The sequence below is a fragment of the Phoca vitulina genome, unplaced genomic scaffold, assembly GCF_004348235.1.
Source record: "Phoca vitulina isolate PV1807 unplaced genomic scaffold, GSC_HSeal_1.0 scaffold33, whole genome shotgun sequence".
In the NCBI taxonomy this organism is placed as follows: domain Eukaryota; kingdom Metazoa; phylum Chordata; class Mammalia; order Carnivora; family Phocidae; genus Phoca; species Phoca vitulina.
The window spans coordinates 15,927,395-15,945,711 of NW_022589736.1; the positions used below are offsets into that span (position 1 = coordinate 15,927,395).

An 18,317-nucleotide genomic window follows, 5' to 3' on the forward strand; every position below is an offset into this window, starting at 1 on the left:
TGAGAGAACAGATAGTGGCCCTACCTCGAGGACACCCGAATGGTGAAGGATGCATTATTAAGAACACAGCCATGTTTTCTCACATGTGCCTGAGTGTTTACTACATGCAGGCATGCAGCTCGTGCACTGCTGGTATTTCTGTGAAACTCTCTCCGAGTGTACACTATTATTATCCCCACTTTACAAGAAAGCTGGCAAACTAAAGACCCAGAGGGTGGGCCCAAGCAGTCTGATCCTGGAGAGTGCCAAATCACACTGCCTCTCTTTGAAGAAACGGTGAAAAAGGACTCATTGGGCGAAAGCTACCCAGGGAGGGAGGGGAGGACATGTCCTTTTCAATTCAGCTAAAAAGACGGTCTGTGTCTTATTTAAGATCCAGGGTCAGGACTCTTTAGGGAGATCTACGTAACCCAGAACTAAACAAACTACAGAGAAAGAAGAGAAAGAATCTCCTGCTCATTAGTGACAAGTGACATGAAATGCAGAATCGCAGTATGGACCACAGACCTCCCAAAACAGGATGCAAGCTCACCTTCCTGGGCATGCAGCCACCCACCCACAAGCTTGCTGTGTAGCTCTCCGTTTATTTTATTTTTTCCACAAGGGGTCACGGAAGTTGTGGCCTGACGTGCCAACCCACCCGAAATCACGAAGACAGGGTAAGTGGGGACGGAGGAAGAAGTAGAGGCTCAGCCCCACCAACCGGCACCTTCAGTTGCCAACACCAGCTGCCAGGAAGGATGGGGAAGAGTTCATAATGGAAGCAAGCAACCGAAGCAAAGGGAAGGGGAACACACAGACACACATCGTCCGCTCACTAGGAGGATCAACCATATGTGTTTCGATGTGGTTGGGACACTGCAGTGTATCACAAGGCCACTTCTTGAGATCCGGGGCCTGGGGACACAGCCTCAAGTACAGGACCGTGCTTTCCCCTAAAAGGATCTGTTGGAGGTGGTGGTGGTGTTGGGGAGACGGGGGTGGGTTTCAAGGCAAGTCCTTAGAAGGAGGGTTTTAAGCTCAGCAATATGGGACTAAAATGATACAAAACCAGATGTAAACGGATCCCTATGAAAAGGAACTCCTCGGACTTGTGCAGATCTCGATGCTGACACACAGTGAATCTGAAACAGAGGCTGAAGAAAGAGGCCGCACACTCTTCATGCGCTTTTTGAATGGCAGGACCGAAGCCAGCCCAGCTTCCTCACAGTCTGAACCCCATCCATCGGAGTCCGACCCGGAGCGGCAGCAGAACTTAGGAAAAAGCACTCTGGAGGTCAAGATCTCCATCCTCCGAGTTTTGGATCAGAGATGGAAAAGTGCAATCTGTGATCAAGTGACCACAGAGAAACCCAAACGAGGAAAGGCACTTCTCGGCGGGGGACGATGTGCAGGTGAGTTCCGCGCTCTCATCCCAGGGGGAAGGAGCCTTTCACCCCACTTCATCACCAACCGAGCAGTCTCAAAACAGGACAGTATGCTGTGTGCTGTAGTAGTGCTCATGGAACTTCAAGGAAGAACATCAACTCTTCTTCTGGGGAATGAAGCTCTCACCAGAAGGGACAGAGAGCCCATGTCAAGGGGAACAAGAAACACAGGGTGCATTATCAACAGACCAAGATGGCCCGGAACCCCACTTACCCCACCCACTCCCGCCGCTCCCTCACGCCCCAACTGCCAGGCAGCCAAGACTTCCCAAAGCCCTTCTAATCAGGCTGACCAGTAAAAGAAGGCCAAGCATCCTCTCGCTCCTCTCTTCCTCCTCTCTGCCTCTCACTAGTCCTGCCACTGAGGCATTAGGTGGAGCTTATGCCCTGAGGAGGTCCAGGCGAGGAGGCGCAATTAGGGTTCTGCTAGGTGACTGTATTATAGGGTGCAGCACTAGTGGATCACAGCCAAAACCGAGAGTCACCGAAAACATACACCCAGAGAGAAAAGAACACAGAAAAATGCCATGCAGAATGTTCTTCAGAATGCAAATAATAAGCAGGCAGAGAGATGGTAGCCAAGCTCCCCACAGTGAGGCAGGAAGCCTGGGGCTTCCCAGAGAACCTCATGTCAGTCAAACCTTTGATCAAGGATCTTTATTCAAACACACAAGAAACAGGTATCTGCAACCAAGGATATGTACCAAGGAAAGCTAAATTATTTGTCAGTGATACCAGGTCACTGTGGAGACTGGACGAAGGCTCTACTAATAATTATTCATGACGTAAAAGACACACACCAAGCTTATCCCAAAGTAAACAGAAGGTACACCATCCCCGTCTATGAGGTACCTGGTGGGCTGCTCTCCTACCATTAACCACTGACCCTGGACCACTCACCTAACAAGTCAGTCCCTGCATTTACAGGAGCCCATGACCCACAAGTGAACCAGGCAAGAACCCTAACTTGCCATCACTGCAACTCCCAGGTGCTGGTGACCTACTGACCTGATTTTCTCCTCTGGCTGAGATTCCTGACTCACTCATCATAACCTCCTTACTTCCATTTCCACGCCGGACCACCGAAATCCGACCTTCTCTGCAGAACATGTCTTTGTTTCTAAGAACCTTGCCTGTCCACAGATTTTAAACCTCTGTCCACACTGGCCACTGGTAGGGGCTGCCTGTTTACACCTCCCCAACATTCTTATGTTGAAGCCCTAATGCCCAATGTGATGGTATCTGGAGGTGGGGCCTTTGGGAGGTGATTAGGTCACGAGGGTAGAGCCCTCGTGAATGGGATTAGTGCCCTTAGAAGAAGAGACACGAGAGATGACCTCTCTCTCTACGATGTGAGGATACCATGTGAGCAAGACCACCATCTGCAAACCAGGAAGAGGGCCCTCACCAGACACCAAATCTGTCAGCACCTTGATCTTGGACTTCTAGCCTCCAGAACTATGAGAAATACCATATCCATACTGGGTCCATTGTTCTCTCTTCCACTCTCTCATAAGGCCCCAGAGTCCCAGGTTTGACCCCTCACTCAGAGCTTCCTAACGCATCCCTCTATTCTACCACTATTTATAAAACTGGCTCAGCACTTCAAGTATAGAAGGCCCACCAGGATGGGACAGGTGAAGTGGGCACTCATCCCAAACCTTGGGCAGACTCTAATTGAGTCCAGTGGAGCTGAACAGTTTTATTCCACTGGGTGAGTGAAAACAATCACGTTTAATCTCATATGCAGACACCAGCTTGGGGGAAGCATGCAAAGGAAGAACCCTAACATTTGTTACCACCTACATGCAGGCACGGTGCCTGGGGCTTAACCTGCATTACCGGCCTAATATTCACATTGCAGAGATGAGAAACTGGAGCTCACAGAGTTTAAAAGAATTTACTACACACCACTAAGGCTACCTAAAATAAGGCGCACGTTTTTTCTAGCATGCCAGTTTCTGGAATAAATGATAACCAACACTTTAAAAAGCCCTGCAGGGACTGGTAAGGTGAAGAGCATCCTTCCACAATCACGGGGAAAACTCAACACTTGTTCTTAGAGAACTGTATTCTCATATATTTCTTTACCAAAATATATTCTTACATATTTATTTAGAAAGAAATCACATATGTATTCACTCATAGGAAGCTGCTTGCACTAAAAGTCAAGATGTTAACAGACGAGAGTCAGCAAAGATAGTTCCCACACATTCAAATGAATCCCTAGGCTTTTGTTGGTGTTATGAGTAACTACTTTTAAGGTTTTTAAGACCTTCTGTCAGTATGAACAAGAACAAAGAACCTGCACATCCAAAAAAAAAGGCAGTTTTTTACGATGACAGAATGGTGTGAGTGGCTTTTTTCCTAACATCATTCTTTTTCTGCAATGAAAGTGTCACCATCATCCCTGTGACTCGGAAGTTTTGAATCTGGTTTTTGTTCACATTCCACTGGGGCGGCTGCTGCCAGGACACTCAGTAGGCAGGGTGAGAGCAAAGGAACCGGTACTGAATTAGGGATGGAGGGAAGAGAATTCTAGTCCTGCACATGCACGAAGGAGCTGGGAGATGCTGGTCTAGTCAGCAGTGCCGAGCGAGAGCGCCACGCTGTGAGGCCTCATCCCCACCGTCCCCCCCACCACCCGCCCCCGTCACTCCTGTTGACAGTTCGGGCTCGTGACTGGAGCGATCCGCTCCCGAGAAACAGCGGGTGTGCATTTAAAGGAGATTATCAAGTGACTCATCCGTGAGTAAAAACTCATTTATTTCCATTTAAAGAGTCGTGTTAATCGACATGAGGTTCGTAGAGGGAACATCTAACGTTTTACACTTACTCTGAAGAGGCTATAAATAGGAGTATATGAAGTTAGTCAGCTATGTGCTCGGGCGCACGGAGACGCACATGGATGCAGCATGTTCCAGACTATTTGTAAGCTGTTTTGTTTCTAGCGCAAATGGAGAAAGGAAAAAAAAACAAAAAAACAGTCTTGGTAGATCCAATCATTACAGATTTCAGCTGTACAAATCAAACAGGAAGCTCATGAAAAATGCAATTTAGAAGCATTTAGATCAAACAAAACCAAAAAAAAAAAAAAAGACCTAGTCTGGGCATATATATATGGACAGCTGCAAAGCTGACTGTGTTTTTGTTTTATCACAAATTGTTTAAAGTCCCCAACAGAGCAGAGTACAAGAGACATCCAAGTGGACATTTCCCTGGACATTCCCAGGGTCTCCACATTTCCCCTCCCTGTGTACTCACATGACACAGACCAACTGGTCTAATAAATGCCCCCGCTGCACCCACAGCATGCTCTGTGGAGACGGCGTGGACAGAGAAAAAGCTGAGTCTTCCAGTCCTAAGAAGCAAGAAGCTAATGCTCAGAAAACCAACACCAAACACCATCTCCCGCTTCCAGAAGCCTGACGACTCACCTCCACTGCCCTCCGCGCACCACCCCTCGGCCCACTGGCTCCCACAAGACTTGCTCTTGATGAAATCTGTGCCATAGGACTCCCAGGGTGTGACTAAAGGAGAAGAGAAACAGGAGGAGGAGCAGAAGAGGCCAAGGCGCTCATCCCAGAAACTTCTGCTTCCCAGACCCCACCACCAGCCAGGGCCTCGGGCATGTTTCCCAATAATTAAAGGATGAGGGGCAATTTGTTTTCAGTAATGATCAAAGGAATTATGTCTTTCAAGCTTTGGCTGGGTACAGGGTATTTATCAAAAGAAAAAGGCCATCCGTTCAAACCTACCTAGACCTCTTTTAAGAGTCCTGAACCATCTATCATCTAAGAGCTCAACATGCTAAGAAGCCAAGTAGAACTACTTGTTAAATAAGCAAATTAATTATTTAAATACTTCTTATGGTGAGTGCTTCATTTTCCATTGACCGTATTTACAATAAATTAGAGCTTACAGATTTTTAATATAGATTTTTAGAGTATATGGAGGTCCTAGAATGGCCATGTTCATGGGGCATAAGGAAGAGTGCAACCCTTTAGTAAAAAATAACAAAGTTTAAAAAATAATAAAAAGGAAGGAAGGAGGAAAAGAAAGAAGGGGTGAAGAGAAAGACAGTGCCCCAAGGTGGACAAGCACACGTTCTCTGTAGCGAGTGTATATGAGTTCTGTGTGATCTTGGATTAGTTATTGAAGGTCTCTATATACCAGTGTCCTCTTTGGTAAAATATAGTCATGGGATTGGATGAGGATCAAAAAAATGACGCACATAGAGCATTCCGCATGTGCACAAGAAACACACTAATTATTAGTGACCCTCCTTCTGGACCAAGTTCAGTTCCAACTCCACCAGTGATTAGCTGTGGTGGTCTGAGGCCAGCTAGTTACCAGGTCTGAGCATTGGATTATTCACTAAAAAATGAGGAGTCTGGGTTAGATCATCTCTTGATCTCTATGGCTTGCCCAAGCTCAAACCCTCTCTGACAACGTCATGTGGCTTACAATTTCAAACTCCTTTAGGCCTCTAGTACCCACACCTTTCTTTTAGGATTTACTGGTCACAGCCATGATTTGATACCAAGTGTGTGGTCACAAACACAACTCCTCATCATGAGACTGTGCTTATGGGAATCCTAGAACCTGCTTTGTGATGATCCCTCTCACAAGTGGTTTCCAGGAACACACAGTGGCAAAAGGAAGGCCTGCCTGTGATAGGAGGACTCAATATATTTCCCTTCCAGTGGCTTTCAAAGGTTGAGGCTGTCCCCAAATCAGGATGCTGGTGTAGTAGGTCCAGGTGAGGCTTAGCAGGGAAGGAGCATATGTAAATTAAATTCATTTGCTGTAACCACCCTCCTTTATAAAAGGAGCTCTCAATTACTTCCTGCTGAAAACAAGGCAAGAATCTATCCTTTCCAGTTTAACAATGAAGTCAAAAAGCTGTCACTCAAGGTCCACTGCTCTTAAATCCGGGCGGAACAGAAACTTTTTCAGATTTATCATTTTCACTCCCATTGTTTTAAACTCATCAGCGACACCTTTTCTAAGGAAAGACAGGGCTTTAACGTCCTTACTTGTCAGATTTAAAATGATTATTGAAAAAGATAATCTGTCATGGTGCACACCATCACACCGGATTCAATCTCATAAACCCACGTCATAATCTCCTAATTTAGGTGGTGGCCAGGCACCCGAGTTACGCAAACAACAGGAGAGAATTTAACGCTGCTGCTAAGCCAGGCTTACAATAAAATTAACCTGACGCAGTTAACAGTCATAAAAGACTGTGCAAGTGGTAATTAGCTCTAATGATAGGAAGCATTCACGATATCTGGAGAGAGCCAGACCAGTCTTTACTTCTCTATTAACACTCTAGATGTCCCTAAGCTGCATCAGCATCGCTGGTTTTCCCGGACCCCTGGCCAGTCTAAACTCCACCTCACTCTCATTAACCATGTTCCTGAAGAAAGAAGAATCAACAACCTCTCCGGAGACCCTAGTTTGGGTAACAGTCCTCAGGGGACGCCAACAGACATCAGGGGAAGGAGGATGAGGAAATTCACAATGAAAGGATCAAGCGGCCACCCCGTGAACTCAGTGAGCCACCTAAGCATCACCGCAAGGGAGACACCCAGACACCTTCCTCAGATGACACAACGTGAAGTACACACCACCATCAACAGACTGATCTTACCCAAACAACTGGACTGGGATCTAATCGAGCTTTAGGGCTAACTTCCAGTTTACAGACCTACAGAGACTAGTGGAACAGGTTTAAACTATCTGCCAAGTTCAGAATGTGGGCCACTCTCCAAGACAACTGACCTGATTCTTCCACAAATCAACAGCTCTGGAGAAAAGGGTTGGGAAGAAGAGCTGCTCCAGAGTTAAAAAGCTTCAGGAAGCGTAACAATCAGACAGTTAAGTGTGGGCTTTGTTCCGATGCCAGTCTGAAGAAACCTAATGGGAGCGAAGTCAACGCTGGGTTGATGGGAGTTCTACAGACCCCTGCCCTCCCCCAGACCTTGCCATCTTATGTTCTGGAACCTTGCATTCAGCCACCCCACAATGAAAGGGCAGGGCCCATCAGCAGAAATGGGGGTCCGGGCGGCGGGGCCCCACGCAGCCCCACACAGAAAGGGGAAACTCAGGTAAGAAGATTCAGAAGATTCAGTAGAACACGAGGCAGTTAGTTTCTGGGGTGACCTAGAGAGGAAATGTATAGGATCCTCTGCTAACAAATTTGCCAATAGGTTTCCAGCAGGCCCCAGCTTCATCTGAAACCCATTCACGTAAAGAGCATAAAATCACTGCTCCGAGCAGGAAAATCAGCATCTGAAGCAAGCAAGTTACCTGTGCAACGGGAGAAAAGAGAGGTGAGCAACACCCAAGTGGCAACTTCGCTTTTGCCTTCTTGAGCGACGCTCCCACCGCCCGCCTTTATTCCCCGGAGAGTTTGCCTGAGTTTCTTTTTGTTTCCTGTCTTGCTTTTTTTAAAACATATCTAACGGAGGTAATAACGTACATAATGGGAAGGGCACACATCTCACACGTACAGCACCCATTGCTCTTCACTCCCTACGGTTTTCATTGTATTTGATTTGTGTTTCCAATCTAACAGCCCCTCTCCTCAAGGCGAGTGGGGCCAGTCAGAAGCACGCCTGGAATGGGAAAAGAAACAGGTTGGGACCTGTTTCCAACGTCCACGTCCGCATGCTGGTGGCCTCTGCAGCTGAAACGTGCTGTCCAGCCAGGATGCAAACCGTCAACGTGAACAGAGGGCGATGGTGACTGAAGATACGGCTCCTTTACTGCCCCCTGCGGGGCTCGAACTCTGCCCCCTAATCGGACTTGCCCACAGCTTCTAGCTCAAGTCCTAGGGCTTTTCACCCGCCACTCCCCAAACTGCCCCAATGGCTGTGGAACGGTGTTTGTCTCCTTTCACCAGTTTCGAAGACCTGCCATGTCACTGGTTAATCTTCTTTTAAAACACAGCAGACTCCCCTGCGGTTCTAACCGTATAGAGAGTTTTTAAAGATCTGAAGGAGATCTTTGTAGATCATAATGCAAAATTGTTAATTTTTTGACTCTTCAAACCAGGTATTCTAAAATAAAGAGCAGCTTTTTCTTTCCGTTTGCTATTTTAGTAAACTAGTAAACTGGGACCGTAATTAAAAATCCCTAAAAAGTGAAAGATGTACCACACTTACAGAGTTAGTTTAGCGATGCCATAATTCTGTTTCAGAAAGTCCGGAAGCTGTGAGGCCAGTACAGTGTCTCACGAGAAACCAAGGGCAGCATCCTGGTGTAAAGTTAGTCCTGATTCCAAAGGGGCTATCACTCAAGATGGCTAAAATTATATAACCAGCTCTTACCAAGCTATTTGATAATCTTTAAAAAAAAAAAAAAAAGGTAAACAGAAAAACACAGAGGAGGTGTTTAAAATGTTTTGAAAGTTTTCAGAATATTGGGGATACGCAAAGAATTCCTCTTCAATAGGGAATATGAAATCTCCCAATATGGATTATATGTGAATAGGAAAAAATACTGCTTGAATACAGAATTGTTACAAAGAGGGAAAAATGTATTAATGTATAATTATATAAACATTGAAAAATGCATCATGCCTAATTAAATTCCATCCATTAATAAGGCAATAGCCTGGGGATAGTTTGTACAAAAATGGCATTTCTGGTAAACATAATAATTAAAACTACTCAAATACACAAGCTCTGCCTCATGACATAATTATGTGATTTTAATTTGGCGCCATCTTTATGTGATGCCTAAAAGAAAGCTACTTCACAAATGAATCACTTTAAGACGCTATAATTTCCATAGGGTAATGCCAAAGATAAAAACGCAGTATGAATATTCTCCTGAAAACTGTAATTTTGGATTTACCTGGCAAGTGCATTACTCCCAAACCCCTTCTGAAGTTAAGAAGCCAAACGCGGTATCGACACAGGGAACACAGACATGGTTCTGAGGGAGAAGGCCCGAGTGTGATCCCGGCTTTCATGGTAACCTTGGGCAAGCTTTTTAATCTCTCTGTGCTTTAGTGTCTCATTTATCCAACACTAATAATGCTACCTGCCTCAAAGAGTCCCTTGGAAGATCAGAGAAGACAATGAACACTGCCACGCCCCGCATAATAGTAAATGCTCAGTAAATGCCAGGCAATACTACTGACCCATCTCATGGAAATCATTCTCATCAGCACAGAGCACCTCCTCCTGACAAAAGGAAAAACACATTCCTCAAAAGCGGATGCATGGCACAACAGTGGATGAACTAAAACACGTTCTGTTAAAACGAACACAGCCGGACACAAAAGGCCACATCTTATATGATTCTCTGAGGGTGAAATTTCTAGAAAAAGCAAAATTCTAGAGACAGAAGATGAGTGGTTGCCTAAGAATGGGGATAGGAACAGGAACCAACTGCAAAATCTCCAAGAGGACTGGGGTGATGGTTGTTCGACTGCGTAAATCTACTAAAGACTATAGAACCGCACACTGCCAATGGGTGAATTATGGGAATGGAAATTATACCTCAATAAAGCCACACTGACATAAAAAAGAGATGTGTTTCCAGAGTGTTCACACAGGCATTTTCATACCACTCCGTGATAATAGCGAATTCAGGTATTTTATAGAGTACAGCAGAAATGGTAGAGAATTCGAGCTTGGGCGAGGATCAGACTTGGATCCCAATCCTGACCCAGCTTCATTCACTTCAGGGCAAACTCTTCACTTCTCTAAGTGTCAGTTTCCATATCTGTGAAAGGGGAATCGTAACAGTATTACTCTCAGAGGCTGCTGTGAGCGTTACATCACCCTCCCCTGGCCCCTCCTGGTTTCCCATATCAATAAATGGCGCCACCCTTCATGCAGCTGCTGAGGCTAAAAGTGTGGATGTCCCTCATGACTCCTCTCCCTCTCGAATATTAGCTCCAATCCATTAGTGAGTCCCGATGGCTCCATCTTCAAACTGCATCAGGTACCCAACCACTTCTCACCAGTCCCATCCCAGTCATCACAACATCCCTGGGGACTCACAAAAGCCTCCCACTCTGGAGTCTCTGGACTTCCATTCTGGACCCTCTGCAGTTACCACTGCACTCCAGGCCAAAGAGGTATGTAGAGAACATAAGGCCAAGCTCTACCATCCCCTGTTCAGAGCCCTCCCACGACTGACCAGACCATGGCCTTCAGGCCCCACATGATCCAATGCCCATCCTGGACCCCACCTCATATTCCTCCCCACCCCACCCCCCACAACTGGCTCCATCCACCAGGGCCTTCTTGCCCTTCCCCAAGAGCAAGCTCCTCTTGCTTCTGAGCTGTTATTTGCACCTGCCCTTACACAGCCGGATGGGGGCGAGGCTCATCACTTCCTTCCTTGAGATCTCAACTTATCCTCCCCAGATGGGCCCTGCCCTATGAAAAACACCACTTCCTCCCCTGCTAGACTCCAGCCCCTTTCCCTGATTGGTTTCTTTATAGCACTGACGCTCCCTGGAATCACACACTGTCTGTCTTCCCGCTAGAATGAAAACTCCACGCAGGCAGGGATTTCGTCAGTCCTGCCCACTGTCCCAGCCACGGACCCCAGAGTCTGGCACAGAGCCTGGCATAGAGGAAAATTCGTTAAATACTTGCTGGATGAAGAAATCTCATAAAGCACTTAGCACAATGCCTGCCAGGTAGGAAGTCCTCGAGAACTGTAAGTTGGTAATAATAAAAATAATATTACTATGTTTACTGTTATTATATTTCACAGATGAGAATATGGAAGCCCAGGGCGCCTAGGTGGCTCAGTCGTTAAGCGTCTGCCTTCGGCTCAGGTCATGATCCCAGGGTCCTGGGATCAAGCCCCGCATCGGGCTCCCTGCTCAGCCGGAAGACTGCTTCTCCCTCTCCCAATCCCCCTGCTTGTGTTCCCTCTCTCGCTGTCTCTCTCTCTGTCAAATAAATAAATAAAATCTTAAAAAAAAAAAAAAAGAATATGGAAGCCCTCCTAGGTCGACAGGCTAACCCGGGTGAACTCTAAGTGTGACACTTTAGTACTTCAAGATGCCTCCTTTCCACAAGCACAGAGTAACATGTTCTCACTTCGGCAGAAACCTAAAGGATGCTGCAGCTGATCTTCCCTAACTGTCTGTTCTCTGTCTCCTCTGCCTTCAAAGATCCACCCCTGTCCTAAAGGAGTGGCCCGGGTGCCACAGAACCACAGGGAAGTCCCTTGGATGACAACTTATCAGGGGACCACTCCACTAGCTATAAAGCGTGCAAGCTTCACCTCACCCTCAAGACAGCTCTAAGAGGTCAGCAAGGGTGATTACGTCCAGTTTACAGATGAGGAAGTAGAAAACCGGACATAAATGACCTGCTCAAAAAATCATACTAATTAATGCGGAGCTTGCATTTAAGATTCTGAAAATTTTTTAAATCCAGGTCTCTCTCCCCCCCCCACACTACACTATATTACTCTGTGCATCCATTAAAAACAGCAAGAAAAATAAGAACTCTGACCACAGCTTTAGCTATTTTAAATGCCATTAAGTTACAAGGGAAAAGAATATTATGAAGAAAGTCTTTCTACATATACATATCCACAACTTCCTCTAGGACATGGAAATCTGAAGTCATCCACATTAGACACTCATAAACAACTTCTGATTATTCATACTGCAGGAGTTTATAATACGACTGTATAGTTTCGTAAGCTCCTTAGCATGCAACAGGCCCAGATAAAATGTGAGTTGTAACCTTAACTCTCATGGAGTGTGCTGAGTTTTAAATGTTAATAATGACAGAAAAGTTTACATGAGAGTCACAGCCGTCTCTCCTATACACTTTATTATGACAAACCTTGTGTCCAAGGATGTAACAGAACGTGTCATTTCTCATATCAAAGCCAGGTTATCTTTACAACACTCCTGAGATATGACGGCATCCTGAGGAGCCAGGCGAAGAGAGAAGGGGAGAAGTCCCTCACCCTTCCCTACGTGTCCTTCGTCAGCATCTTGGCACCACTGCTGCGGAGTTACTAGAAATTGGAGTAAAGACTGTGGGCAACGGTACAACAGCCTAATGCCCATGTCTCGGGAACTGTATGTTTGGGCCTTCGTGACCTTGCATTTGCCCTTGCCGCGCTGGGGAGGTAGGTCTTACTAAGTTCATCTCCCACATGAGAATACTGGAGCTCCCAGGGGTTCTGCGACTCGCTGCAGGTCACAAAGCTGGGGCCTGGATTCTGATTCACAGGTGTCTGGCTTCCCGTGCACCACATTAAGAAAGGCATCCCATTCCCCAGTCGCACTCTCTAGCCCAAGGCTGGGACTGAGCAGGGCAGTACCCCGTAGACGCTCCAGGGCAACACAAGTCGGCACTGACAACAAGGATAACCAAGAACCCTCCAAACCACATCTACCTACAACCAGCCAGGAAGCAGAGAGCTGGTCTGTAACCTGCATTTTCTCAATCCTGTTTCTGGAGGAGACTTCACAACACATGACTCAACCCAGAAGGTTGCATAGGCTGGGCATCCCCCCATTTAAGACTTCTGGGTCTAATGACTGAATTTATGATTCAGTAGCATAAGCAGGAAAAGCACTGTGGACAGCCTAGAGGCCCTTGATGTTTCAAGGCCTCTAAAGGGTAGGGGTGGGGGGGTTCTTTTTTTTTTAATGGGCGTTTTCTTCACACCGCAGAACCCCAAGACTTGGCTGTGTGGGGGGAACATTACTGTCACCAAACCATGCCTCCCTCCCACTTCCCCCTGCACACAGCACCACACAGCACGGACTGGGGGTACAGCCCTACCACACTCGAGGCCCACTGCTTCCCCTCCAGTGAAATCCTCGGCCGACGGGCTAAAGCGTCCACCTGCTGTTAAGGCAACATTCCTTCCTTTTTCTGAACCTCTCCCCTCCATTCTCCTTCCTACAGTTCACCGGAGTTTGAAAAACATGAGGGAAGTCTTTCCACAAGTTCTCCACAAACCCTGTCTTATCTTCTCATTTGTAACAGACCTTCTGCTAGGCATAGTTGTAGTCAGTTACCCCCCTCCCCTGCATGACACTAGCCCTCAGCTCCTGGGAAGCCTTCAGAACAGCTCAGGACCCCGTGTCCCCACCACAACCGGCTTCCAAGGGCCCCTGGCCTTGAGGTTTACCTCCAGCAAGAACATGAAAACAATACCATAGTTTCCCTGTCTCTCCTGGATTCCACACTGGAAAGCCACACTCTAGACAAAAATGAACAGTCCTCTTCCTGTGTTCAGCCACACCCCTACCACCACCAGGCTCTTAACTGATCAGCCCTGAGCAAGTGACGTGCATTTCCCTCCCGGGCCTCTCCCCAGCCTTCACCTTTTAGTCAGAAACCCGACCCCTCAGCTTTAGCTGTGATTTCCATCATTCTTTCAGTTACCTTAATTCACAGCTCTTAACATCAGTCATTAAACAACTTTTTTTTTTTAAGTTTTTGAAATATTTTATTTATTTATTTGAGAGAGAGAGAGAGGAGGCACGAGCAGGTGGGGGGGAGGGGGGCAGAAGGAGAAGCAGACTCCCCGCTGAGCAGGGAGCCCAAGGCCGATCCCAGGACCCCGGGATCATGACCTGAGCCAAAGGCAGACGCTTAACCAACTGAGTCACCCAGGCGCGCCTCCTGACCCATTTTAAAACACATTCTGTGCACAGAATCCTGGAGAGGAGAAGGTGCAGACAAGACCTCACTAATAACACTAAAGCCACATTACTAATCTACTAGGGTCCCTCTTTTCAGAGAAAAGTCTTCCACCCCTCAACCACTCCCAAAGAAAATCAGTATAAATCTTCTCCCTCTATCTTGTGACATTTTAAACAATTAAGAAAACAAAGAAAGGAATGAGTAAGAGCATCCACCCTACCACAGTTCAGGAACAGGATTTCTCATAGCACTTCTCGAAAACGCAAACCAAGTCTCCTTTTAAACAGCCCAAGAATGGATTCTGCAGTCCACGGGGGGGGGGGGGGGAGGTGGGCAAGACGCTGGCCGTCACAAACAGCCATAGCAAGTCCACGATACAGGACCAACCCCAAACTTTTCTCTCCTCCCCTCGAAGCAACATCATAGAAAAAAGGCAAAGCTACTCAACTCTGACCTCTATTCCAGCTGGGCTTACAATGCTTACAGTGCTTATGGTGTCCAAGGCCACAGGAGGGTTGAAAAACAGTATCTAAAAATTCTGATAAATAAGGTCCCCTTGATTCTGAAGGAACGCGAATCATTACAGCAGACGACATACTTCGCACCATACACTTCACACTCGGGACTTACAAGTCACTACTTACTTACAGGGGCAAAAGCTCCCTGAAAGCCTGTATGCAGATTAAGGAGCCCCAAGTCAGGCACAGGAACAAAGACTGCACCTGATAGTACAAAGCCACAACTTCCTTCTTGTAAATTCTTCTGACTTAGAAAAGTATTGATTGCATCATCCTCAGGATCGATCTACTTCTACACAGTTGCCTCCAAGACCTCTTTTTACTTTGCATGGAGTAATGAAGATGTCCAAAACTTTTACAAGTGGAAATTGGAGAAATGAAACGTCCGAAAATTTTACAAGTGGAAAATAAGGGTATGTAATAACAAAAGCACTCAGTGACAAATCTACATTTGAACAATGTGTTATTTTTTGGCTTTCTTTTTTTTACAGAACACACACACTCCAAACCACTCGCTACTCAAGGGGAAATCCTTTTTTTACTTTCAGAAGTAAACATATATCTGGCTATAAAACCTCTGTCATTCCTTGTTCTACAAAAAAAGAGTGTCTTTCCATCACATACTTCTCATCAATCGCAGAATTTTGCTTTTTAAATATTTTATAAGCTGAAATTTTTTTTATTAAAAAAAATAGTCAATCCAAAACTATTCCTGAAATCTAAAGAACACAATCCCTAAAACTTTTCTGTTGGTTTATTCTTCCAAATTAAGTGGAAAGTACCTTGTTTTTCCTATTTCTTCCCTTCCGCCTTCTGTACAGGTAGTTATTTTAAGGCTGTAAGAAAATACATTTCAGACAACTTGTTGGTATTAATCCTGTGTTAAAGTGGCAAACCACTATGGTAGACTATGGTTATTTGGTATATTTTAGTCTGATGTGACTGGTGAAGATTAAGAACCAGTAACTCCATTTATTCACACACACACAGATTCTCTCTCAAACAATTATACCGCGGCTGCCAAGCCATAAATCAAGCTAAGATGCCTTCACCCTGAGGGTGTGTTTGGGTGGTAGGCATAAGTGACCTTCTCTTCTGTATTTTTTCAATTTTATAATAAACATACATCATTCTATACTTAAGTTTTAAAAAACTTGAAACTCCTACCACTAAGAAATCTCCAGACAGGCACCTGAGGTACTATTTCAACTTAAATCAACTTGGACAGCTAGTATCTCCAAAATAATGGCCAAGGGGACGTGGTAAGAGGAAAAAACTAACATACCTTTTAGCAAGAAATCCTCAAGTTAAAGAATGTAAAGTTTAACAAGCCTCATCCCGTTTTTCTGTATTTCCCTTTAATATCATACTCATTCTACTCAAATAACGTAGCTCTACTATCGTTGACTGAAGTTTTTTGTTTTTTGTTTTTTTGAGGAAGGAAGGGTATGGTACCTTGCTGCAGAGATTAAAGATCTGCAATTTACCCTCTCAACAGCATTTCCCTCCACATTTCAGAGGGGGCTGTTACCATCCCCTACGCAGCATGTCAAAACTTGGCCATACATAGCCGTGCCATCCCCAAGGGACCCGAAGATGCTTGGAGAGAAATTATGGGAACCCAATTTTTAGGACTTCTCGGGTTGCAGACGCCACCCAACATGCTGGGTTTACTGGAAGAGTGGGAACGTAAAAGAGTCAAAAATGGAAAAGTTACTTGCAGACTGTTTGGAAACAGTGCGACAGTCACCTTTAAACCAGTGGGGAAAACCCCCCGCGGCCCCTCCTTTGTCTGCCCAGGCACAGGCTCGCTCTGACCCCGGAGCCCGCTCCGACCACCCCGAGCGCGCCCGCGCAGCGAGGGGCGAACCGGGCGCCTAGGGCTCGGCATCTGGCCGCGCGCGGCGCTCCGGGTGGGCAGCGCACCAGCTCCAGGCAGGGTCTCTCCATTTTCAGGGCCGAGGAAGCAACAATAAGCCGAGCGGAGCGGCCGCCTGGGCTCCCCTTCCTCGCAGCGCCCCCCGCCTCCCCAGCGCCCCTCGGGCCGGGGGCCACGGCGCCGGGCCCTGCCACGCCCCGGCCCTGCACCCCAGGCCCTCCCCGGGCACGGCGCGGGGTGGCCGGGGCTCCCCGCACGCCCACCCCCCTGCGCGTCCTCCTCCCGCGCACGCAGGGACCCCCGCCCCACCGCCCGCGCCGCGCTGACGGCCGGCCGCGGGGAAGGAAAGCCGGCGGCCCCTTCCGCCCTGGGGTCCCTCGGGCCGGGGGTCGGGGCTGGGCGGGCGGCCGCGCAGTCTCCCCGGCGGATACCCGCCTACCCCGAGCTCCCAGTCTTTGTGTGCAAAGTAAGTGCGGGAGGCGAACCTACCTCGGCGCGCTCACAAAGGCGCGCGGCTCCCTCCCCGGCGTTCGCTCCGGGCGGCCGCGGCGGCGCCCAGCGGCCGGGCTGCTCAGGGCGGCCCCGAGGCGGCACGGGCGGCGGCTCTGACGGTAGCGGCGGCCCGTCCAGCGCAGGGCGGCTCTTTCACACCCCGCGGCCCCGCGCATCCGAATTAAGCGGCGGGGCAGGGCTGGGGGCGGGGTGCGACTGCGGAAGCCCCGCCCAGGCTCCGCCCAGGCCCCGCCCCGCCGCGCTGGCTGCGGGCTCCGCGCTCCGGACCGCCGCGGCCCCGAGGGGAGTGCGCCAGGCCAGGCGGGAGCTCGGAGAAAGTCGGAGGATTCGGTTCCGGGAGGTTTTCCTTCTGTTGTTTGAGTTTGGTTGGCTTCAGAAACTTGGAAAGAAGAGAGGGAAGGTTGGAAGAAAAATACTAAGTGTCACCCGATGAGAGACAGAAATGGGGACTCCAAGGTGGCAGGAGTAGGATCACGAGGCCCACGATTAAAGATCTTTCTCTCCCTCCCTCTCCCCATCTGTCTCTGTCTCTCTCACGTACTCGCTGGTGGGTGTCTGGCCCCCATCTCCACTCCATGCTTGTGAGGCTTAGCGAGACTCTCCCCATTGAAATCCTGCAAATACGTCACAGAAGAAAACTCAAAAGGAATCAGGGAGGAAAAGGAAACAGATTTGTTGGAATTGTATAAATTTACTGTCAAACCAGGACTTGAAACCCAGTGACCTGGAAATTTACTCATATTCCTTCCCTGTCCCCATTCATCAAAGAGTAATTGGAGATTTAATTTGTGCGCAAGGAGGAAAGGTTTTTCACCTCCTTTTTCCCCTCTCTTATTTTCGTTTTTTACAGCTCTCTTACCGCAAATTGCTTCTTGCCCAACCCTAAAACTCAGATTACCGTGTACCTGAATCACGACATCGAACAAAAATGAGAAATATCTAATTCAGAGTAGCAAACGAGGCCAGCTGGTTGGTGGATTTTAGATCAAAAGTTTTTTAATTTTCTTGGCAAGAGATGAATAAGGCTTTATTTATTGGGAAGTTTTTCTGACTAAAACAGCTTGGGTTATGATCACAGGGAACAGTCATATCAATTATGATTTTCGGTAAGCAAATTATTTACTCCAAAGATACTCTAAAGCCACAACTCTTTAAGGGCCTGACCATCCCTACATCCCTGAAGCCCATCGAGGGGAGGAATCACTTGCCACCGGATTTAGAGAGAAAGAAGCTCCTTCCCAGCCCAAGAAACTAACCTGTGTGAACTTTATCCATAGTGTTTTCCTACACATCTTTCTTCTCTCCCTGTCCTTGC

The 18,317-nt window shown here is 47.4% G+C and overlaps 1 protein-coding gene across 2 annotated transcripts in view; it reads right to left on the bottom strand.

Annotated features, from left to right (window-relative positions):
* Positions 1-18,317, bottom strand: part of FAM107B (family with sequence similarity 107 member B) — a 220,069-nt gene that overhangs the window by 58,881 nt on the left and 142,871 nt on the right. The window contains exon 1 of one of the 2 annotated variants that reach the window (XM_032425567.1): positions 16,979-17,070. The exons of the other annotated variant lie outside the window; for it this stretch is intronic. The gene's annotated coding sequence lies outside the window, so the exon portion shown is untranslated. Of the gene's footprint in view, positions 1-16,978; positions 17,071-18,317 lie in introns of those variants that run through there. 2 annotated transcript variants of the gene reach the window in all.